The 25,024-nt window shown below is 51.9% G+C and overlaps 1 protein-coding gene across 8 annotated transcripts in view; it reads left to right on the forward strand.

Moving 5' to 3' along the window:
- PITPNM2 (phosphatidylinositol transfer protein membrane associated 2) overlaps nucleotides 1-25,024 on the forward strand; it is a 140,340-nt gene that overhangs the window by 20,776 nt on the left and 94,540 nt on the right. For all 8 annotated transcript variants that reach the window (XM_038574860.1, XM_038574863.1, XM_038574871.1 and 5 more), the window contains exon 2: nucleotides 11,401-11,507. The gene's annotated coding sequence lies outside the window, so the exon portion shown is untranslated. The remainder of the gene's footprint in view (nucleotides 1-11,400; nucleotides 11,508-25,024) is intronic.

Below are 25,024 nucleotides of genomic sequence, written 5' to 3' on the forward strand. Positions count from 1 at the left end.
TAGTTAAATCTGTTTCATGGAGTTTTGTATTGTAATGGCAGAAGTCTGGAAGCAAAAAGTGCCGCAGCGAGTATTGTGGTATGGAGGTATTCATGCAAATATGCTCTCATATCCGTGGAATAAATTTCCAGGAGTAGAACTGCTAGGTCAAGGCGTGTTTTCCTTTTATTTTCGATAGCTGTTGCTGAAGCGCTCTCCACAAAGGTAGTACCAATTTACACTCCCACTTACAATGTGTGAGTGTGAGGCAGTGGTTTTTAACCTCAAAACCCCAGGCAAGGAAGAGCTTTTAAGTAAAATGAAAAATCTGGAGAAAACCATGTGAGAGCCTTTTCTACCGCAAAGTGCAGCTCTAGCTGAGTTCCTGGCACAGCCAGTTGAGGATACTGGTTCCTATTAGAAGCCACCTTGCACACGGTGGTGGGGGTGGGGGGACCCCTTGATTCCTGTGGGTGAGTTGCCTGAATGGTTCCTTCCCAGTGGGGGTTCCCCTCCTCTGTCAGCTAGTCCATCACCAAGGATCTGAGAAGTACCAGATGCTTTAAAATTACACCAAGACCTGTGAAATGACAAAATAAATTTGCCAAGGTAAGGACATTATTTTTAAAGAGCTACAGGACTCCCAGATGTTACCAGGGGCTGGAGGAGGGGCCATGGGAAGTATGTTTTAAGGGGTACAGAGTTTCTGTTTGTGGGAAGATGAAACATTTCTGGAGATAGATGGTGGTGATGGCTGTACAAATGGTTAAGATGGTAAATTTTATGTCCTGTATAATTAACACACCACAGAGAAAAGCAGCAGTTCACGGTAGCCATCCTCTCATGAGCTGAGAACACTAAAAAATAGGAAAGGTCTACTCTAAGAGTGAAAAGAGAATATACAGAGCTTTCTGAGCAGCTTGCCGCATTAGCCATGGTCTTATTTCATCTTGATCTGGCAAGAGCTTGGTGGTGCCTGGTGCTGGCCACTCGCTGAGGTATGAGAGCCACTCAGGAGGCGTTGAGGGCTGGAGATAGAGATCTCTCTGGTCAAGGAGATTGGCTGGGCTCTAGGGGCTCAGTGGTCCCTGAAAAGACCCCTTCTCTGACATGAGGGCCTGAGGCTGACCTCCCCATCCTGAGGTGTTATCTCAGAAATGAGACAAGAAGCTTGCCCCTGGCCTGCTGCTGGGTGTTTTGTTAGACTAGTATGAGTGAATCTGGCAAGCAATGACTGGGTGTGATCTTCATCACCATATTCCTGTGTCCCCAGTAACTTAGCTAACTTTTGCAAAAAGAGCATTTGCCCAGTCCCACCTAGAAGCTGGGGAGTGGAGCAGACATCTGTCTGAAACTGCTCTTCTTGGAGGTGCAGAGTAGATGCTGGGGCTCTGGGGATCCGACCGTCAAGGAGGAGCTTCAAAGAGATGTCACTTGGGCTTTTGCACTGCCACCAGCTTCCTTGAGGTGTTTGAGATGTATTACCAGTGCAGTTGTCATCCCAAGCTGGAATGATCATCAGGAAACCCATGCCGTGTGGAGTCTCTGCTTTTAGAGGGTGTAGGTGTGTGCGTGAGCTGACTCGCAGTCAGGCAGCGTTGCTTCTGTGGAGAATGGGCCTCGTGTTCTGTCTGGCCGTGCATTATGACTTTCTTAAGGTCATCCATCCATGTGTGGGTCCTTGGTTCTCACCCGACTTGCAGAGAGAGAAACACTAGTCCCAGGAAAGAGCAGGACCAAGACCAGAGAGAGCCCCCTGATATAGACCAGTGCATCCTAGCTACCCTGGGACTCGACAGCCCGTTCATGATTGCTTCGAGCCACAATCCCTCGTTCTACAGCTCAAACTCAGATTCCAGGAGGCGAGGTGGCCACATAGCATTGGAGCCCAAACCATGTGCTACCCAGGCCCTGGACACTCTGTCTGGGGCATTTTGTGTCTTAGAGGGTGTTAGTTGGGAAAAAGCCCCAAACATTGTGTGTTCATAGTTGATGGAAACATAGCCCTACCTTCCCTACGGTGCACCCACCTGAAAGCCTTGTCAGAGCTTGAAGCCACCATGGGAGGCCATGCGGGCACTTGTGATGAGTTTCCATTTGACTCACATTTGTCAAGAAGGTGACACGACCTACCGTATTCACAGGCTGCTGTGATTGCTGAACTGACATAGCTGCTCATGTGGGTGGCAAGCGTATGTTTCCCATTAAGAAAATTGCTACTTTTGGGATGCCTGGGTGGCTCAGCAGTTGAACGTCTGCTTTCGGCTCAGGGAGTGATCCTGGGATTCCGGGATCGAGTCCCACGTCGGGCTTCTTGCAGGGAGCCTGCTTCTCTCTCTGCCTATGTCTCTGCCTGTCTCTCTCTCTGTGTGTCTCTCATGAATGGATAAATAAAATCTTAAAAAAAAATTGCTACTTTTGAACAGTAGAACTTTTTTGCTTTTACTAAAATTAAGAAAATAATAATGGAACAACCCACCCAACACCCCGAGTTTCTTAAAAAAGGAAAAAAAATGTAATATCAACCCAGAAATTCAGCTTGGTATCATAATTCAGCAGAGCCACAGGGCCAGAAGGAAGAAGTTCTCACTGGGGTAAGGTTAAGGCTGCCACCCTTCCATCCTCCTGGAGCTGTGATACTGGATCCTTGTCCTTTCCCCCACCCCTGTTCATGACAGAGCTTCAGGAGAAGCAGTTTCAAATGCAAGCCAGCAGTGCCAGATCTGCCTGAGAATCTGCAGCACGGGATCACTGGAGAAATCCCTCAGGTGCCTGTAGAGTCAAGCTGTCTTGCTGAGCAAAGTCTTGTTTGGAGCACTCGAGTCCTGAAGGAGTCCTTGATAGATGGAAGTGAGACTGTTATTATTGTTGCTCAGCCTAGAGAGGAGGGCGGGAGCTTGAGCGCTCTGCTTCTAGCCTGCAGGGGCCGAGGCCAGCTGGGCACAGGCTAGCCAAGACTGCAGACCCCTCTCTTGGGCCCCCATGGTTGGGAGCATATGGGGGCCAGAAGGTCGCTACCTGAATCCCCCAGCCCGGCTGCCATCGGTACTGAGGCACAGCATTTGTGGCCCGGCACGTGTCTGACAATAGTTACTGCCTCTAGTAGCCAGATGGTGTAAACAACCCATCCGTGGTATGGTATGTAACTATTTTCCATCATTGTCACATGCTGCCATGTTGACATGAATGGGCAGGAGGAATTACTTGGGAACTTGCTGTAGTCAGAATAGCCAGTTGGGCCACAGGCAGGGCAGAAAGGCTGGCCCTGTGCCATGGAGGGGACAGCTTCCAGGGCAAGCTTGGCCTACTCTTGCTGCCTCCTGCCCAAACACCGAATCCTTCACCTAGGGACCCAGGAGAGCATTCCCTTAGAGCTCCTATCAAGGAAAAGTTTGATTCTTGGCCTGAACCAGTATGTTTTTCACTGTTGGCGAGAGCTCTGTGGCCTGGCATATTTCCCTCTTTGCTTTGCCTACCAGGAAGCACATGGTTACAATTTTTATTTTATTTTTATTTTTAAAAATATTTTATTTATTTATTCATGAGAGAGACACACACAGAGAGAGAGAGAGAGTGAGAGAGGAAGAGACACAGGCAGAGGGAGAAGCAGGCTCCAAGCAGGGAGCCTGATGTGGGACTCGATCCCAGGTCTCCAGGATCATGCCCTGGGCTGAAGGCAGGTGCTAAACCGTTGAGCCACCCGGGCTGCCCAAGATTTTTATTTTTTACTCATTTGCTTATATATTATCCTCAGGAGTCTTAGGATAGGGTTTCTCCTTCCATTTTGGTTTCATTCTTTCTTTACTCTTCTGGTGTTTTGTGGAGGTGAACCTACATTATAAGGTTTTTGGAAGCAGGTTGACGAACCTATATTGTAAGGTTTTTGGAGTGAGGCTTGGATATGTGAAAAAGCTCTCATCATGTGCTTAGTGTGTGATTGGTGGGTGCAGAAGCGTCCTGTATCTCATCTCCCTGAATTGCTAACAAGGTTGGTGATGCCAGGAGGGTCGAGATCAGGCCTGGGCCTGATTCTCCTGTGCATCCTTCACATGATGGAAGTGTAGTAACAGTTTGGTGCATGTATTAGGATAAGTAATGCTAGCTGCTATAACAGTTATTATAGTCTCAACATATCCCAGTAAAGACTGTTCTCACTTCTTATAGTTGACTTAGATGCTCTGGGGGTGGCCTCCGTGTAGTGATTCGGGGCTTCAGCATACTTTCCTGTGGTGTTTCTGCCATCTGCTGGGGTTCCCCTGGGGTCTTCCATGGGACCTAGGCTGTCAGCTGCCTGGTGAGAGAAGACCAAGGGCATTGAAGGTCATGTGGGCATTTTAGGGGCCAGGCTTGGAAGGGGTGTATGTTCCTCTACTCACAGAATGTTGGAGCTGAATGGAGAAGTCCTTTAGAGGTCAGCCTCCTCATAGGACATGTGGAAAAATGGATCCTAGAGAAGGGAACTGACCGACCCAGAGTCAGTTCAACGAGAACTCTGGTCTCAACCTCACCCCTGGGTCATTCCCAGAGCCCCCCCCCCCCCATCTCTGTGCTCAGCATACACATTCCTGCTCTGGACAGGATGGTTGAGTCAGTTGATAGACGGCCTGGCTGCTCCATGGAGAAACCCATGGCCTTCACAGCAGCTATTGGATTTCAGTATGTGTGGGGATTTGGAGAGTAGAAAAGGAGTCTCTTTCTGAGACTTATTCAGGCACTGCTTTGTCTCCGTGACTCACCTATGAGTGCATGAAAGGTCTCACATTAGGAACAGAGGTTCCGGGATCCCTGGGTGGCGCAGCGGTTTAGCGCCTGCCTTTGGCCCAGGGTGCGATCCTGGAGACCCGGGATCGAATCCCATATCGGGCTCCTGGTGCACGGAGCCTGCTTCTCCCTCTGCCTGTGTCTCTGCCTCTCTCTCTCTGTGACTATCATAAAAAAAAATTAAAAAAAAAAAGGAACAGAGGTTCCCTCCAAAGCCATTAGAAAGCCTGACCATGGTGTCAGACATCCATCAGTGCAACAAAGTGCTCCCCAGCTTTAGTGGTTTAAAACATCAACCATTTTATTTGCTCACAACATGGCAGTTTCAGCAGGGCTTGGTGGGGACAGCTCATCTCTGCTCTGCTGGTGTCAGCTGGGACAGCTTGACTGGAGGTGGAAGATCCATTTCCAGGATGGCCCCACTCCCATGGTTGTAAGTCAGGGCTGGCACGTGGCTCTATCTGCTGGGGCTCTTGGCTGGGACAGTGGTTCCCCTCCGCATCACCCCTCCCCGTCACTGGCTTGGGATTCTCATGGCTCAGTGATCTTACGTGGGCTTCTTCCATGGTGGCTGCTTCCCCCGCCCCAGAGTGCAAACACAGAAGTGTGCAGGCCTCCTCCTTTTCCTCCTATTTTCATTTTTTATTGTAAAATACATATAACAAACTTTATCACTTTAGCTATTTTTAAGTGTCCAGTTCAGTGGCATTAGGTACATTCACACTGTTGTGCAGCCTTCACCACCATTGACCTCCAGAACTCTTTCATCTTGGGGCACCTGGGTGGCTCAGTCAGTGAAGCACCTGCCTTTGGCTTTATGTCATGATCCCAGGGTCCTGGGATCGAGCCCCACATCAGGCTCTCTGCTCAGCAGGGAGTCTGCTTCTCCCTTTCCCTCTCCCCTTGCTTGAGCTCTCTTCTCACCCGCTCTCTCTCAAATAAAGTCTTTAAAAAAAAAAAAAGAACTCTTTCATCTTGCAAAACTGAGGCTATGACCCTATTACACAACAACTTCCCATTCCCCTCCTGCAGTCCCTGGTGCCCACCCTTCTTCTACTTTCCATCCCTGTGAACAGGACTCCTGGGAGCACCTTGGATGGGTGGGACCATGTGGTATTTGTTCATTTGTGCCTGGCTTGTTTCACTCAGTGTGGTGTCCACCAGGCTCATCCAGGATTGTCTCCCTCTTTAAGACTGAGCAATATGCCACTGCATGTAGGGCCCACATTTTGTTTATCCATTCATCTGTGGATGAACACTTGGGTTGCGTCCACCTTTTCCTACCACGAACTGTGCCGCAATGAACACAGCAAACACCTGTTTGAGTCTCTGCCTTCAGTTCTTAGGCCTTCCTTAGAGCTTGGGTCTGAACCTGGCACAGTGGTACTTCCAGCCTATTCTGTTGGTTAACATGGGTCATGAGACAAGGCCAAGTCTCCTTGGTCCGCCATGGTAACCATGTGCCACATCCACTCTGGGAAAAGATCCTTGCAGAAGAGGCGGGTGGGCCTGCCCACAGACACCCTCCAGGACCTGGCTCCCCTGGCAGATGCCTCTGGATGGCCAGATGCCTGTGGCCCGGGCATCCAGGGCAAGGTTCTATTGGAGAACCTCAAGCCCGAGCCCAGCCATCCCTTCCCTCCCTTGCAGGAGGCTGCAGCACTTACTGTCTGTTTTGTATCGCTAATGGCTGTGCCTCTTATTATATAATCTGTTATTCTGTGCTGCACCAGGCCTTGGTTACTTGTCAAAAGTTTCTAGAAGCCAGCTGTATCAGCTCCAGGCAACTGGGGGTGCCGCCTGTCCCTCATAGTATTAGTCACTCTGTACTTAGCTAAATTTAACTTTTTATCATCCAAATGATATTTTTGTGGGCTTGGAATTTTACATAATGCTACCAACTGCTGCAGGCTAAGAATTTCTCCTTTTTGTTGTGAGCGTGTGAGTGTGTGTGTGCGCGCGCGCGCGCGTGCATGCTGGTTTTCTCCCCAGTGAACTTTTGCATGCCCAAGGGAGCATTGTTCAGTTTCTCTTCCCTGTTCTGCCTTCCCAGGTCCGGGTTTCTTCCTCCAGCTCTGCTTTGCCTTTTGCCAGCTGGGAGGAAAATTGCTTCTAACAGCTTTCTGATGGTCTTGCTAATGCTTCCTTCCTCATTTGAGAGCTCTCAACTTTGAAGGTCCTTGAGGGTTTCCCTGCTGCCTCCACAGTCTGGGATTCAGAGAAGGAAGCTCAGCTCCAGGGTAGCCCATCTGTTGAGAAAGCAGAGAGAAGATTCCGGAAGATTCCGGTGGGGGAGGGGGGAGGGGAAGGGACAAGAAGTAAGAAGTCCAGTGACCCAAGGAGCTGCAGGCATAGAACAGGGGGAGGGACCTGGCTCCCAACAGTGGGAGTGCGTGGCTGAAGGGCTAATCAGCAATGATAGCACGCTGGGCCCTTCCCCGGGGTCTTTTGTGTTCCACCCCATAATTATGTATGGGAGGTGTTTACCTCCATTTTCCAGATGAGGAAACTGAGGATTAGGTCAGAGGGATGAGCAGCAGCAGTAGTAACCACAGCCCAACAAACACACCACAGCACTTAGCGTGGGCCTGGCATGAGCCTAGCACTGGTCCTTGGTGGCTCATTGGCCCTTGACAGTGGTCCTATGAAGTAGGTGCTGGCCTCAGTGCTCTTTTACAGATAAAGTAGCTGAGTCCCAGGGACATTAGGTTAAGCACACAGGTTAAGTTGCTGGAGGTCACCGAGCTGAGAGATGGCACAGCCTGCCACCCCTAGCCCTCCCCTTTGTCTCCTGGCCTTGTCACCTCTTCTTTCCTCAGCAGCTTTGGATGAGAGGCACACTGCATCCTGTGCTGCATTTTCCAAAGCATATGAGGCTGACTCCAGCCTCATCTGGTCGCTCGGTTTCTTCCTAGTGCGTGCGTGCGTGCGTGTGTGCATGCGTGTGTGTGTGTGTGTGTGTGTGTGTGTGTGTTTAGGTTGCTTCTGGGAGAACCAACTCAGAATTGGTATTGGCTTCTTGAAGAGAGGAGCAGTTGCTGGAGAAAGGGACAAGATGAAAACTCATGCTTACTTTGCACCCTTTTTATCTTTTCAAAAATACAGATATATTGCTTGTTTTAAGTTACTTTATTAATATGTTGGGAACTCCTAAGTATAGACCACAAAGAATTAAACACACCTGCATGCAGAAGCTTGTATGTGGATGCTCATAGCAGCTCTATTTACAATGACCCCAAAGTGGAAGCAACCCACATGGATAAACAAGATGTGGTGTGTTCATACAGTGGAATATTATTTGGCCATAAAAGGGAAGGAAGCACTGACACCTGCTAAACAACACAGATGACCCTTGAATACATGCCAGACTCAGAAGGCCTTGTGTTATATGCCCATTTCTATGGAACGCCCAGAGTGGGCAAATCAATAGAGACAGAAGCAGGTTGGCATTTGTCAGGGACTGGGGGAGTGGGAACAGAGAGCGGCTAGTAATGGATATGGGTTTCTCTTTGGGGTCGAAGGAAGTGTTCTGGAAATAGAGAGTGCGGATGGCCACACAGCTGTGTGAATGTGCTAAGCACACTGAATTGTATACACTTCAGAAGGGTGACTGTATGGCATGCAGATTGTATCTCAATAAAACAAAAAACGAGGAGCCGTGCCTCCAGATGAAATCAAACGTGGTGACACCTTGGCTGAGGCCAGCAACCGGTGCGGTTTGCCGTGGTGCCCCCAGTATTCGCATCTGTCCCTCTGTGCACGCTCTCCTGCCACCTGCCTCACGGTCTCCATGTCAACGGGGGACGGAAACCACAGTGTTTAACTTCGGTTGTGCCACCCACTCGTTTGGAACTCATGCTTTCAACCAGGGCCAGCCTGAGACATGCAGACGTCTGGGCAAGCTAGTAATTTGGCACCCCACAAACCGGTATTCTTTAAGTGTTTGTTTGACATTTATTTAGTGGGGATGAGAAGAGACCGATAATCCTATTAATAGACGTTGTACAGAGAAACAGATTCACTTACTAATTCATCTGAATTAGTAAGAATTTCAGATCCCCTGAAATTAGCTAGGGATCTGAAAAATTTTCAGGAAAGCGGGTTCTGACTCCTCCAAAAGGTGGGCTTTATTTATTTGTTTTTTCCTGCCCCCCCGCCCCGGAGTTTTCCACATCATTCAAGAGGTATAGTGAAGATTTCAATTTTGAAATGTAACAGAGAGGTTCTAATACTGTACCTCGACAGGTACGGTTGATGATATACTGTATCATATAATTGAGATTTGCTAAGAGGATGGAACTCGCGTGTTCTCACCCACCACCCCCTCCCAAAAAAGGGTAGCTCTGTGAGGTGATGATGGATATGCTAATTGACTCAATGATGGGAATCCGCTCCTGGGTGTAAAATATCCCGTCGTTGTGCACTTTAGATATATCACCGTTTTGTCAATCATATCTCAATAAAACCAGGGAGAAACGCTTACAGGCACAAACGTGTTTTGTTTTTGTTCCTGACCATCGGCGACAAACACACCAGCGTGTATTTCAGTTTCCGATCCTTGCACCCCATGACAGGTGTGTGTGGAATGTGCATCCAACAGCTCTCAGAAACGGCTTGGGTTGTGGTTTCTCATCTTCCCTAAGGTTGGGAGCTGGTTGGCTTTTCGGCTTTTGTGTGAGGGGTCACGGGAGGAGACTGACTCGCCTGGCAGTATCTTCCAGTTTCATCCCAGTGATGATTTGTGCCCACCTTCCTCCTCCCACCCCACCCCCCGCCAGCTCCCCCAGGTCCCAAGAGGTTCCCTGAAGAGCAGACATGTAGCAGATCTTGCATTCACTTTTTGGACTTTAAATGCTTTTTTTTTTTTTTTTTAATTTTTTGCCAGAAAGATGATTTCCCCACAGTGTGCCTCTCTGTAAGGAGCTTGCGTTTTTCTCTCGCAGCCCCTGCAGATCTCATTCTGCTGGGTGTGAGTCACAGTTGACCTTCTCACCCATGGGAGGCGTCACGGTGGAGTGGAGAGGGCCCGGCCTTCAGAATCCAGCTCCCCACTGACTGGTGTGTTACCATGGCAAACCCCCTACCCTCCTGGCGGGTTTCCTCACCTCTGAAACTGGGGAGACTGACACTGACCTCACACTGGCTTTAGAGGTTTTGTGGTGGAAGCGAAGAAACAACGGAGAAACCACACAGAGGCAGGGCATGTGTGTGCAGTGAGATGTGGAATACAGGGGAATGTGGAGGAGAGAAGCTGGAGCCCCTCCCCAACCTTCCCCTACATGTGCAGTGGGGGGCCTGGAACCTGGGACGGGCCCTCAAGACATTTTGTTTGTTAAGGGTCCAGCGTGTCTGTGGGGGTGTACTCGCGGCCACGGACAGGAGGGGCAGGGGCAGGTGCATGGCCAAGAGGGAGCCTCAGCACCTGCAGGCCCAGCCCGAAGAGGACTTTGCAGAATTGGCTGAGGCTTCTCCAGAAATGTGGGCCTGCAGTGCGGTGGGTGGGCGTGTAAAAAAGCTGGTCTCCACTGCTTGCGGCCTCACCTCCCACTGCTGTGCCGTCCCCAGTTAGATTCTCTCCCTCCTCTCAACTCTTACTGCCTGTGCCCTCATTTGGCAGTTTATCACTTCTGCTATCCTGAGCCTCCCCAACATGCCCCTCACTTTACTTTTACCTTTGTCAAGATTGCTAGCCCCTTGGGGGCATAGGCTGGTGTCCCTGGAGCCACCAGATGCCTGGCCTCAGCTGTTGGTGGTGGTGGGGGGTGTGTCTCTCTGGAGCTGAGAATTGGTTCCTGAAGAACCATGCTTCTACAGCTTTCCAGTGTGAAGTGGGGTGTGGTGGGGTGTAGTGGGAGGGTTGCTTTCTGGTCATGGTCAGGAGAAGGCTTTTGGGGCTGCTGCCCCCTCCCCGGGTTCAGTATGGGGTCTAGCAAGTGCATCAGACAAACAAGAATGTGTTGAGCTGTAAGTGTGGGTCATGGTGGGAGCCCCAGGTTCAGTGGCGGTTTTAGCAGTGCCTATGAATTTTTCTGACGTCTCAGAGGCAGATGCACCCGGGACTCCCCAGAAATCCATTTCTTCACCTTTTCCATCAGTGTTCATCTCTGGCCTCCGGATATTTGGCGGAGGTGGGTCTCCAGTTACACACTGCCCAACCGCAGGAACTTGATGGGAAGGAGAGTGTTGTCTGTATCACACGCTGCTTGTGACCCTGCCCCGGGCACCACCAGGATGCTCCCGGCTGGTGGCCAAGGAGTCTAGGCTGCTGTTTGCCCTTCTGCAGCCTGGGCTTCTGCAGTCCCAAAGGTTGATAGGTGAAAAATCTCAGGTTTGAAGCCGAGAGCTCTGAGCTGGGTGTCTGTGCTGAGAAAGCTCGTGTGTGCTTGGGGGTGTGGGTTCTGGTTCTCTTCCGAAGCAGAGCGAGCCTTGGGCAGTGTTGGGGGCATCAGCCTCGGGGACTGCATTCCAGACTGGGTCCCTTCATCCAGTGCAGACTTCAGCCCAGCATCCCCCGTCCTCACCCCTTGGCGAGCTAGATTTCCGGTCTCTGGTGCTGCTCAGGATGAGGCCGGGCCATGTTGGTTTCCCTGCCAGGTTGCTCTGAGTGACCAAAGTGGCTGGTGTCTGTCTTACCTCCTTCCTCCCGGCTTCTCCCTGCAGGATGCTGACACGTGTGTCCTGGTCCCTGACACCCTCCTGCGTGCCTAGTGAGTCGTCCCTCCTCCTGTGGCAGGACATCGAGGGAGCCTTCTCACAGGGACCAACGGGTAAGGACCACCCACTGGCTTTGGAGTTTGGGGGTGCAGGGGCTCTCTTGCTGTTTCTTTTCCCTTAAACATCTGACTTTATCTGATTAATAGGATAGATTGTATTAATCGATCCTGCTTCTTGCAAATATTGATTGCTCTTCACTAAGTAGGTAGAACTGATGTTCTGTCTGTGGTTCCTTTAGATTCCAGATACGATACAACCTCCTTTGGTGGCCCTTGTGACTCTTTGCTATAGAGACTGCCCTGAGGGGCCCCTCTCCTCTTCCCTTGGAGCCCCTGGCCCAGCCTGGGCTCCCCATTCCCAGTAAACAGGGCAGGACAGGAGTTTCAGGACTCTTAGGCCTTGGCAGTGGTCAGTGACACAGGGAAAAAAAAAAGTGTGTGTTTTCATGTAAGCATTTCCCTGGAAGAGAAACTGAGTGGGGGGCCATGGTGTGTCTGAGGTCCTCTGTGGAGTCAGTGGGGGCCTTGGTGGGACTCCTGCTGCTTAGCTCTTTCTCTCCTGCCCTGGGTCCTCCTGGGCTTCTTGTCCATCCCATCCCATTTCCTGCCCCGTGTCTCTGGCACAGGCCTCACCCTGTCCCCTTCTTGTCATGCCAAGGCCTTTGGTGGGTAGAGTAAGTAAAGCGGTATTGCCTTTTCTTATTCTAAACCCCAACCAACCCCTCTCACTGGACCCCACTCAGCTAGTCTGAACATTGGGGATAAGGAGGATAGATGTTCCATCTGGAGAAACTAACCTAATGGGGGGAAGAGGCTGGTGGTAGCATTAGTGTCTCTAAACATGCTGCGAACACACTGGCTCTGCTAAGTGCACAGGATCCATTATGATCCCATTTTACACAAGAAAGCTGAGGCTCAGAGGTGGCAAGTGTCTGGCCCAAGGTCACACAGCTAGTCAGTGTGAGCTTGGGATTGGACCCCAAGTCTGGACTCTGAAGCACATGGCATGATGTTCCAAATATGGCCCTGGCTTTCCCAAAGGACGGGTCCAGGCCCCACCCTCCCTTGCCTCCTGGCTCCGGGTCAGCCCCTGGCCTCCTCTTGGCCTCCCTTCCTTGCTGGGGAACCACATGGCAGACAAGGTCTCAACCGGGTGCCCCCCCTCCCCGTGTTTCCATGTTGGCACTGCGGGCTGTTTTCTCTATAATTGCTCATTCTTTTCAGTTGCTGTAAAAAGGCCTCCAAGTGCTAAGAAGAGAGAGTGCTCTGTTGTATTTTTGTTTTGTTGTCTTGTTTTAATTCACTCTCGGAGAGGCTCAGAGTCTCAGCTGCTGGGGTGGGCATGGGGGAAGGCTGGCATGGAACGCAGGCCTGCCCTTGAGCCTCCCCGAAGGCTGGTGAGGTTGCCCCTGTCCTGCTGGCCACAGGGGCCCTGGGGAGCACTTCTCTGCCCACCAGACCTGAGTTCTGATAGCAGTTCCTTTGCTTCGTGTTTCCTTTTCTACCAGAAGGCAGTTCTTTTCCTTCCTAACAACAGCATTCCCCAGTTAGGTGGTTTTCGAGATGGTGGCCTTGTGGCCACTTTATCTGGGGGGTCCCTAGTTAACCCCAGTTGTGCTCAGAATTCCTCTGCTTTACTCATTTATCCAGTGAATATGTACTGCGTCCTGAGGCTGAACCAGGTACTGATCTGGGTGCCAGACACACAGAACAGACAGGAGTCCCACCCACCTGACTTTCTACCCAGGTGTGGCCAGATGACCCACCCTCCAGTCTCACCTCTGTGCTTGGCAGGGAGGAAGATCATGGTTGCCCCCCACCCTCCTCTGAGCTCCGCCTGGGAGTTTGTGGCTCTGGCGGGCATTGGGCATCAGGACTGCTGGGCCCTGGCTGGCCTGCATGTGGAGGGGTTGGGGAAAGGCAACCCCTCCCCACCGAGAATGTGAAGTTTCCCCCCCCCAACCTCATCTCGGCAGGGGGGGCGAGGAAGGAAAGGGCTAAGGAGTAGGGTCTATTTTTAGAGGAGCTCCTTGTTCCAAAGGAACAGGAGCCCTTTCGTACAGGAAGTGGGGGTGGGGTGGGCGCAGGGCAGGGGGCAGCCTGGCTGTGGTCTGCATCTGCTTGGCTTGGGCTCAGGGCCACCCGCAGAGAGGGTCTGCCTGAAAGAGGGGGGCCCCAACCAGGGTGGAAGATAAAGATGTTCACTATTGTGATCCAGTGTGCAGAGCTGCTAGCATTTACCATGAGCCTCCAGCCGAGCCTCGGAGGGGAGGGTATGCAGGCAGAGGCTTAGGGTCCTGGCTTCCTTCCTGACTCCCCTGCTCTCTCAGGGAGGGGCGCTTCCTGCCATTGTCTCTGTGAGGCCTCAGCAAGGTCACTATCTCCTGAGGAGGAAGAGAGTTGATGCCTCCGGCAGGACCTCAGCCCTCAGCCCCCGGCAGTGCTGACACACACTTTCCGACCCTACTGCGCATGCCGGCCTCTTGGCCTCCCCTTGGCCCAGGGTGGAGGCTGTGGCCCGGCGTGGGCCTCTCTCCCTCCCCTGCGCAGGCACCCCAACCTCCGAGGGCAGAGCAGCAGACGTCCCGTCCCTCCGGGGGCTGGTCGGGAGGATGAGCACATGGGGCCTATCCGAGGCTGTGCTCCTGGGCATGGAGAGGCCCGGGCTCACTGTCTGGAGGCAGGGCTACAGCAGAGACACCGCCCACTTGCCACATTCCCTCGCTGTCCCTCTACAGTGTTTGGGAAGGAGCTGGGCGGGATCTGAGTCCCCCTCCTGTCCCCTCCTGACTTCCCCAGCCGTGATTCTTTTTTTTCCTGTGATGCGTTGACATGCAGCCGGCCCTGCCCAGGACCTGGGCTGGTGGCCTGTGGAGGGGCTGTCCCCGCCCACATACAGAATGTCCTGCTGGATTCTGGCTCTCCAGCCTCTCTGTCCTTCCACATCTCAGGGGCCTCCAGGTGCCCATTCCCTGACTTTGCCTGTTGACTTAGGTTACGCACGTCTTCCTGAGAGCATACTTTATTTTCATCCAGGTGGCAAAAGTGCATTCCAATGGCTTTGTTTCTGGTGCCTGCTCCTGGTCACCTGTTGGGGTTTGCACAGGTGCATCATGGCTCTCTGAGAGCCAGGCTTGAGTACACTCAGCTCACGCAGTCCGGGATTAGCAGGGCGGGGGGGCGGGGGGGAGGCTGACTGCGAGGCCAGTGGCTCTGTCTCATCCACTGCTGTCCTGGCTGGGGCTCCCCTAGAGCTCTGCCCACAGGTCCTCCTTTCTGGCTGCCTCCTGCTCCCTCTTTCCCCATCTCTGCCTTCCCTCTGTTCGGAGGGAGAGCGTACTGCTGGACTCTCTTGTACCACGGGTGATGTCCAGTGCATGAACAGAGGCCATGTTTATAACCCCATCTTGCCTGGCAAGGAAGCATCTGGAAGCACTTGCTTATGACCTAACTCTCAGATCTCCCAGGACCAGGTCCAGTCAGTGTTCTCTGGGTCGTTGTTCTCCATACACTTCCTGAGCATCACACCTGCCTAGAAAAATCACTTTGATCCCTGGAGACAGTGTCCAGAGCTTGGGATTCTCAGGACAGAGATGATCATCCTGAGATGATGCCATTCAGCTGGAGATTATATGACCCCAGACTGTTCATTTTTAACAGCATGATCCAACCTGCAGATGATCAAAATGTATTCATTCAATACATTGTATTTAATGTATTCATTCAGTATTTATTGAGTACCCACTATTCTGGGAGCTGGGTATAAAAGAATGAAAAAACATTTAAAATCCTGGCCCTTCTGGACTTACTGTCTAGTATGGGTAGACATACAATAAATGAAGACTGTCAGATGGGGATTAATGCTAAATAAATAAATAAGAAGGCCTCTTAGGTTGAGACAGTTAAGCAAAGGCCTGAAGGAGGGGAAGGAGAGAGCCAGGAGGTTATCCTGAGGAGGAGCCTGTAGGTAGAGGAGACAGCCTATGCAAAGGCCCTGAGGCAGGAGCTTGTCTAAGATGTTCTAGAAACTGGAGGGAAGGAGGGAGGGGAAGAAGCAGGGAAAGGGGCTGGAGAAGTAATGAAAGCCCACATCTAGCAGGGCCATGCAAGTCTTGTTGAGACTTTGACCCTGAGCTAGACGCGGTGATCCTGAGGAGTTCGAGAAAAGGAGGGCCAGGATCCCACTCAACTTTAGAAGGGTGGTTTCTGGCTACTGTGCTGAGAAGGGACTGGATGGGGTGGAGGGAGGAAGTGGGGAGACCAACAGGGAGATGGTTTTAATGGCCTGAGGTGTTGGACGCTGGGCCAGCACGGCAGCGGTAGAGGGAGTGAGGGAGGTGGGCTCCAGGCATGTTTTAAAGGTAGAGCCTAAAGGGATCACTAGGAACCAGGAGTTCCCTGTGTGTGGACTTTTAGAAAACAGGTTCTCGCAGACTTGGAAGGACTCAGGATGTCAGCCTTTTCATTTAACCTATGGGGAAACTCAGCCCATAAGGGAAGTTCTTACCCAAAGTCACACGGCAAGCTGGTGAGCAGCAGAGCCAAGACCTGGGCTTCCAGCCCCATGTCCAGGTGTTTTTGTAGCTGAACTGACAGACAGCTCTGGGCGGGGGATGTGCAGGGATTTGAGGGCTGAGGGCTCAGGGAAGAAGGACTGGCTCCAGACACGGTAGCGGAGTATCTCCACTGGGCAGGAATTTGGGGATTTGTAAGCTGACAGTCCTGGGTGCACCGACTGGGCCTTCATGTGCTCTCTCTGGGCCAGTGTTTTGACTTCAGTTGGGCAGGGGTCTTGATGGCCACGTCTGAGCTCTGGGGTAGGTCAATGTACCCATGCATTTCATTGAAGACTTCATTGAGTTTCTGCCAAGTGCCAGGCCAGAGATAAAATGTGCTTGCTCTTGGGGAGCTAATAGTTCAGGGGAGACAGACAAGTGAACCCAGATACCCTTGTGACACGCCCAGGGGATCAAAGGTCAGGCACTGAGCAGCCTCTGCACCCTCCAGAATGCCCCAGGGAACACAAGCCAGGGGCCATCCACATGGCACTGGGGGTCTGGTTAAATCCCTAGTCCATCTCTTATAATACTGGGGGCCTGGAGGGTTGGCAGGGGCTGGGATCTCACTGCTCTACAGCTGTCACCTAGAACAGATTTCGCTTGAACTGTGAGTGACCTTGATTGTACTCATCCTGACCTTGACTGTACTCACTGGGAGGCAACCTTGCATGGCCTTGCAGGAACTTCCCGTGTGTGTATTTCTTTCTCTCTTTCTTTCTTTCTTTCTTTCTTTCTTTCTTTCTTTCTTTCTTTCTTTCTTTCTTTCTTTCTTCTTTCTTTCTTTCTTTCTTTCTTTCTTTTCTTTCTTTCTTTCTCTTTCTTTTCTTTTTTTCTTTTTTTCTTTCCTTTCTTGTACTTATTTATTCATGAGAAACACAGAGAGAGAGAGAGGCAGAGACATAGGCAGAGTAGCAGGCTCCATGCAGGGAGCCCGATATGGGTCTTGATCCCAGGACTCCAGGATCATGCCCTGGGCTGAAGGCAGATACTCAACTGCTGAGCCACCAAGGCATTCCTTCCTGTGTGTTTCTTTTTGAGTGGAGAATGGGCTGGTGACATTGTTTTTACTTTGCAAGTCTGCTCTAATGACTGGCTTTAAGTCACTTGTGACCTTCACGATACAGAACAAGACTTGTCAGGTTCCCAGCTCTGCATGGGACCATTGGGTGTGGACTTTAGACTCCTCAGTGCAAAGGTTGCTGGGGAAGGTAAAGAGATTTTGTCGTGGCTGTCCTTGGGGAAGCTGAATCTATTAAGGCCAAAGAGGGGAAATCCAGTTTGATTTTTCTTGTCAGCCTTTTCACTTGACCTGTCCCCGTCACAATAAATGTATGACTGGGGAATGACAACTTGGAAATTGATTCCATTGATTGATTTCCGGCTGTCTCCAGAAATGGAGATGGTGCTTTGGTTAGTGCCCTGGGACCACAGGTGACCATGGGGCAGGAACACGGCATCCAGGTGGGAGATCCACCGGATGCTGAAGAGAGGTGTGAGGCCCATTGGGCTGGGTGTCCATCCAACTTCTGTCCTTTGATTGGTGTCTTCCTCCGAGGCTAGAGGAGGTGGACAGCAAAGAAACCCAGGCACATGCTCTTGAGTGCCTTCCTTCCCTACTGTGGGCTGCAGCCTGTCCCTTGGTCTGCCCGGCCCGGGCTGCAGCCTGACACAGCATGCCTGGGGAGCTCCTAGCAGTCCTGCGGTGCTTCTCATGGTCAGATCCCTTCTCCAGAATCAGTGGGGGTGGGTGCAGTTCGCACATGCTGCTGGTGGGTTTCGGGATTTGCACCTCCCCTCTGGGCTCAGTCTCCCTGGCAGAAGGGGGTTTGTTGGCTTGTTCTCACCCAGCAGTTTTCTAGGCCAGATGGGAGGCACGGCCTTAGGTTGGGCCATCATTTAACTAACGTGTATTAAGCACCTTCTGTATGCCTGAGCTGTGCTGTGTGCCAGAGCAAAAATAGATCTGAGTTGTGCTTAGGGGCTTGGAAGGAGAGCCATGGCCCCCCTCTTCCTTCTAGTGGAGCTGTGCCTTCTCTGGGTCTCCTTCAAGTTACAAATACTCTTGGGAAACACGGTGCGCTCACTTCCTGCTACTTTACCGTAAGTTTATTAAATGGAACCAAGTGGGTGAGGTAAGGATGAGACGAGATGGCATCACAGCAGGAAGGACATCTCTGACATCATGGGTTGCCTCAGGGCCAGCCCACCTCATGACTTATGCTTTTCTCCTGCTGCAAGGGGACATCTGAGGGCAGGGGCATGTTTTCTTTAACCACTAAACCATCTTGCAAAGATGGCCTGGATTTGAAAAGACTGACCAGAGGAAAGAGAGCAAATGAGAAAACCAGTATAGAGCATCTCACACGGTGGCTGGCACTTAGTAGGTGCTCAATTAATCAACATCCTTTGCCTAACACAAACAATCTGAGCTAATCACAGATCCCAAGGCTTGTAGTTGCCTGGGGACAATGGCTGTGCCCCTAGTTGGCAGAGCTCCCCGATCCATGTCTGTGTGGGGTTCAGGACACACAAGCGAATGGTTCCTTCTGTCCCTGAGGCCAGGAAAGGCTTCTGGAACTGGAGACCCTGGAGCTGTCCCAGGGGAGGCGGCCCGTGTTCTCTCTCCTACAAAAGAATGGCACCTGCCGTGCTGGCTCCTAAGTCCATGTGTGACATAGGAAGCTGGGGACAGGTCTGGCTTGGAGAAGTGGCAAGCCAGCAGAATGCCATAGTGTGGTGACCACGGCTGCCCAGCCGGTCCCTCATGCCACAGGCAGAAGGGACTCCCCTTGCTCTGTCTCCCCGAGTACCCTGAGCTTGCACACCTCTGCTTTTGCACAGCTTGGTGATTTTTTAGCAACTTGCCTGATATATAATTTCTATAGCATACAATTCACCCATTTAAAGTATACAATTCAATGTTATTTCATATATTCACAGACTTATGCAACCATCAGAAAATTTTTAGAACATCTTTATCACTCCAAAAAGAAACCCATACCCTTGGCTTCACTCCCCTCCCACACCCCTGGCAAACACTAATCTGTTTTCTGTCCCTGTGGACTCGCCTGTTCTGGACATTTCATGTCCTGGAATCAAACATGGTGTGGCCTTTAGTGACCGGCTACTTTCACTCTGGATCATGTTTTCAGGGTTCATCCATGTCGTGGCAGGTGTCAATGCTTTACTGTCTTTTTGGCTGAGTACCAGCTGTTGTGTGGCTAGGCACGTTTTGGTGATCCACTCATCAGTTGATAAATATTTACATTTTCTCCCCACCACAGTAGGTGGGTCTTTCTCTTCTTTCTCTTCTTTCTTTCTTTTCTTTCTCTTTTTTTTTTCTTTTTTTCCTATCATGAATAATGTCATTGTGATTGTTCATATACAAGTTTTTGTGTGGATTTCTGTTTCATTCCTCCTGGATATGTATCCAGGAGTGGAATCACTGGGTCTTATGGTAACTTCTCTAACATTTTGAGGAACTGCCAGACTTTTACAAAGTGACTGTCCCATTTTACAGTGCACATTTTTTATTTTTTAAATAATGATAGACATGGAGAGTCAGGTATTGACTCCAGAGCAAAGGGCTGTGTTCAGATCCTGGCTGCTAGTCAGGGCAGGTCCCTTCACCTCTCTAAGATTCAGTTTACCCATCTGTAAGATGGGAGCAATAGTAGTGCCTATTGCATGTTGCCCTGGGAAGTAGACAAGTGACTTCTGTATGGTGCTCAGTAAGGGCTGTGTCTCTGTTAGCTGTTATAATGATTTTTCCCTAGATTGTGATTGCTGGGAACACAGTAGGTACTAGGCACATAGTAGGTGCTCTGTCAGGGATGTTTTCAAGGATACAGAATTTGCATCTGTATCCCCTTTTCTCTTCTGACCACCCCTGGGAAAAGCCCTCCCTTGGCTGTCACTTTTCTTTTTTTTTTAAGATTTTATTCATTCATTCATGAGACACAGAGAGAGAGAGAGAGAGGCAGAGACACAGGCAGAGGGAGAAGCAGGCTCCATGCAGGGAGCCTGACGTGGGACTTGATCTTAGGACTCCAGTATCATGCCCTGGACTGAAGGCAGGCGCTAAATATGCTGAGTCACCCTGGGATCCCTGGCTGTCACTGTCTTATACCCTGGGAATCTCTTTGTTCACCTGGAGGGGCCAGCGTAGGGCAGCACGGCTGTTATGAGTGGGCCCTGGAGCAGCTCCAGCTCTAAGAGGCATTGAGCTCAGGCACCCAGGGAGCACTTGAAGTCAGGACTTTAGATTCAGGAGTGGTTTGGGCATTCAGAAACAGCTGTTCTGGGAAGACAAGATGCAACCCCGTGATAGTGGCCCCTGTTCCTCTCTGCGCCCCGGCTCCTGCTCTGAGATCCACCACTAGGAAGGAGACCAAATCCCCACCAGGAGCCCCATGGACAGTCAGCCCAGTGCTTGGAAAGCATCCTCGGAGGCCGCAGTGCTGCAGATGTGCCTGGAGTCCCTAGGCCTCACCAGTCCCGCAGTACAGAGCAGGGCCTACTCCCTCACCCCGTTGGAGCCCTGACAGAACAGAATCTCCTCAGCCACTGGCACAGCCTAGCACCTGCCCAGATGGAGGCAGCATCAGAGAGTACCTGGGCCTGTCGTTTGCCTCAGTTGCCAAAGGGAGTCCTGGTATGGGATTCCCATTCTTTTCTGTTTTTTGTTTTAAGATTTTATTTATTCGGGGGATCCCTGAGTGGCTCAGCGGTTTAGCACATGCCTTCGGCCCAGGGCTTGATCCTGGAGACCGGGGGATCAAATCCCGCATCAGGCTCCCTGCATGGAGCCTGCTTCTCCCTCTGCCTGTGTTTCTGCCTCTCTCTCTCTCTCTGTCTCTCATGAATGAATAAATAAATAAATAAATAAATAAATAAATAAATAAATAAATAACTTAAAAAAAAGATTTTATTTATTCATGAGAGACAGAGAGAGAGAGAGAGAGAGAGAGGCAGAAACACAGGCAGAGGGAGGGGAAGCAGGCTCCATGCAGGGAGCCTGATGTGGGACTCGATCCTAGGATGCTGGGATCACGCCCTGGGCCTAAGGCAGACGCTCAACCACTGAGCCACCCAGGCGTTCCTGGGGTTCCCATTCTTTAAAAAGCTTTTTTTTAAGGGCAGGGCAAAGGCAGTTAGGCCCTGCAAAGGTCCAGGCAACACAGAGTTGAGGCAAACCTCATTTCAAATCCGACTCCATCACCAGTTGTCTTGAGCAGGGGTTCAAATCTTCACGTCTTCATCTGTGAAACAGACAGTTTGTGACATCTACCCTGCCTGGTGACTACAGTTAAATGGGATTATGTGTAGGGTACTCCCAGGTGAGCATCTGGCACTGTGTGGTCACCCCACAAATGAGGATTCTTTCCCTTCTTATAGGGAGGTGCTCCTGAGGGAACAGGGCCCTGGGCTCTCCTGGGGAGACCCAGAATGGGCCAGGGCTCCTGGGAAGGAGGGATGGCTGGTCAGACAAAAGTCAGGACCAAGGGGATAATGATCCAGGTTGGGAGGAGGTGTCAGAGGTCAGCTCAGAGTCCCTGTCAGAGGACACCCTGCTCAGGCCATAGGCAGAGCCTGTGAGTCTCCTCAATCCCATGTGCTCCCAAGATCTGTGATAGGGCCCAGCCCTTTTCTTAGCCTGATTCCACCTCCCCACCCTTGACCCTGCACTCCTGCCACTGATACTTCTTGCCATTCCCCAGACATATCCTGCCCTTTGAATGCTAAAGCCACTGGCTCATGCTGTTCCCTGTGCCCTACCCTTTCTCTCCTGGTAACTCCTATGCATCCTTCAAAACCCAACCAAAATGCCCCCTCTTCTATGAAATCCTGCCCGTCAGGCAGTCAACTGGTGCCTTCTCTCTCCTCTAGCTGTGTTCTGTGCCTTCCTCCATTAATACACCAGGTTCTCCAGTAAGAGCCTGTCCCCCTCTCTCAGACGATCAGTTCTTCCAGAACACTGAAACTGAGGAGCAGGAAAGGCCCCCTGCTCCCCCCAACTGTACTGCTGCTTCTTCTCCCATTAGCCAGGTTGTCTCTGCATCGTCCTCCCTTCCAGGAGGGGGGATGTGGCCGGGGAAGCAGGAGACCGTGTATACCCTTCCACTGTGAGCTGTGCCCTGTGTTCAGGTATGTGTGCACAGGGGAGGATGGGAGGGTATATCCCTGCAACCTTGGAGTGTGGGTGACCTGCTTTTTGTGAGTGTGTGTCCAGGAACCAGCAGAGTCCTCGTGCCTGCTCCCTTTGAGTCTCCATTCTGTCTCTGAGCTGATTAACGTGCTAACGTCCATCAGGAGATCACATCACTTTTGTATGGTTTTGGACTCATCTGCTGCACCACTACAGAGGGCTGTGGCTGGCAGGGAGAGAGGGATTATGTTGTCCCCATCTGGCTTCAGCTGCCTTGCCGGGCCCATCCAGCTGTTCCCCATTACCAAGCAGCAGATGTGGGGAGCGAGGTCAACCCAGGAGCTGGGGACCTGCCCATCATTTTCACGTGAATGTCTTCGAGGCTATTTCTGGCCTCGCCATTATCCCAACGGCTTCGGAGGATAAATATAGATGCAAATTGAAAAGCCCCAGTGGCAGGCAGGCAGGCAGGCAGGCAGGCGGTACATACTGGAGAGTGCGGACGGGGTGCTTGGCTATAAATAAGTCTGTTAGAACACCTCCCCAGCCACGCAGCCACCAGCCGTGTGTGGAAAGACAGATTTCCTTGCCGACTCCCTCCCAGAGCCCACGTGTGCCTGGGGGCCCAGGCAGTGGAGGAGGGAGGAGGGAGGATACCGGTCTGTTAGGCCCTTGCACAGAAGGATTGGCTTCTGGAAGTAGCAGCCCTCTATCCCTCCCTAGAGTAGTTTATAAAGGGGAATGGCCAGTGGCCCCAGCGGGAGTCCCAGGACGACTACATGGAGGCACGGTGTTGTGCTAAGAACCGTGGCCCCACTCAGCATCCTCAGCCTCAGGGAAATCTCCCTTCCCAAGGCCTGGCTCCTGCTGCCAAGCGGCCCACCGACACAGGCTAGGGCCAACTGGTTCCGGGGCCCAAGTGGCAGCATGGCTTTCTCAAGCCTTAAGCCTGTCTTCACTTCTGCTTCCTCCCTGCTTGGATCCATCCTCCTGACAAGAGCACAGCTTTGTTTATCTTCTGGTTCTCTGGTCCTCACCACTTGGCCAAGGGTGACCCATGTGTAAGCCAGAGATGCAGAGGAGGGGTCCAGATGCTCCTCGTCCCTTCCTCTCCTCACTGCAGCTGTCCTGCCCATTTCCCGCTGCCTCTTCCTGGGCTGGAGCAGGCACCTGGCTGGCAGTGAGCGAGGAACAGGACGTGGGCCCAAGAGACACTTCCCCGAATGGGGATAGAAGTCAGTGAGCTGGGCAAGAATCCTGTGAGCTCCCTGTGAATTAAGTATTGTCATCACTGAGCTGGGCACAGGCAAAGGCAGCGCAGGGAGAAGTCACACCTAGCGAAGGTCAGTGCATAAGCGCCGCCGAGCATGCCTGCCACCTGCAGATGGGGAGTGGGCAGCTGCTGCATAGGGCTGCTGGTCCTGTGGAGGAGGGGGGTCTGTGCCCCGCCCTACGTTATCCTAGAGTCGGCAGCCTGTGTGCAGATCGGCGTTAACCCTGAGTGTGGGCTGGGAGCTGAGATGAATCAGGTCTGGCCCCCACTCTTGGGAGCTGATTGGCCCCTGGAAGGGACCGAGTCTGTAGGGCTTATGGTGCCCATGATACCTTGCCTGTGGGGAGGGGCAAGGAGCCCGGGGAGGAAGAACTCGGGGCACAGCCCTTGAGTTCACCCTGTGCAAACAATGCCTAGTTCACCCAACAACCCGGGTGGGGTTGGTGTAGGCGGGGAGGGCCTTCCTTGCAGAGGGAACACCCTGCCCAAAGGCATGGAGGAGGCACTGTGGGTTCCACTATGAGTCTGGTTAGCGGGGTGCGTGGGGGGTCGTGCGCTGGCTGGGAGTGTGGATATCCTTTTGAGAGCCGAGGGAGAGCCCGGAGAGGCCTTCACAGGAATGTCATGCTCTGATGTGGGTATTAGAAAAGGCTTCATCTGGCTTCATGTGGATGACAGGTTGGAGGCGGGGGGAGGAGGGGGCAGGCTGATGGCAACATCACGATGTCTTGCTTTGTCTAATGCATACCTGAATTTTTTTTTTTTTTTAACTGAGCCTGCAAAACCAGGACGTAGGCATATGGGTGCATGCCTGGGGAAGTAGGATTTCTCAAGATGGCAGTGCTGAGCTGCTGTTGGCAGGCACCAGTGCAACGCCACCATTGGCTCCCCTTGTCACTGGAGGGGTGACTTTGTGCAGCAGGCTTGGGCACCGGCAGAGCCTGGGTCTGGAGCCAAGATAACTGACTCGTACAGGGGTCAGCGCATGACCTGGGGTTCTCTCTCACCCTGGATCTGCTGGCTGTAAAGAGAGGTTGGTGTGTGGCCCTCAGCATCCCCCCTCCACCCGCTACTTTTCCCTTCTCACCCAAGTGCTCAGTGAGTCCTAGCACCCCCAAAAAGAAAGGACTCTACATGTGTTGTTTGACAGAAAGATAAACATGTTTGCTTAAGCGAGCCGCAGGACCTAGAAGTTAATCTGGTCATGTAAATATTTTTATGTCTCTGTGATTCTGCGAGTGTATATTGATAGAAGACAGGAGAGTTTGTGTGGTCCCGACCTTACCTTTGGGGAGAGGGTGTGATGTTTGCTACCAAGTGGGTGAGTCAGAGGCCCCATGCTGCCCTGGAGCCCTGGCGTCTGCAGGGACTGAGACCATCAGAGCCAGGCGGCTCCTGAGGCCACACAGGCCCGTCCTTCATTTTTCTGACAGGGCATGGAAGGAAATTGTTTCTCCACTCAGCAACACTTAAAAAAAATTTTTTTTAATTTATTCATTTGAGAGAGAGAGAGAGACAGAGAGCACAAGCAGGGGGAGAGGCAGAGGCAGAGGCAGAGGCAGAGGCAGAGGCAGAGGCAGAGGCAGAGGGA

The sequence above is a fragment of the Canis lupus genome, chromosome 26 (genome assembly GCF_011100685.1).
Source record: "Canis lupus familiaris isolate Mischka breed German Shepherd chromosome 26, alternate assembly UU_Cfam_GSD_1.0, whole genome shotgun sequence".
Lineage (NCBI taxonomy): Eukaryota > Metazoa > Chordata > Mammalia > Carnivora > Canidae > Canis > Canis lupus.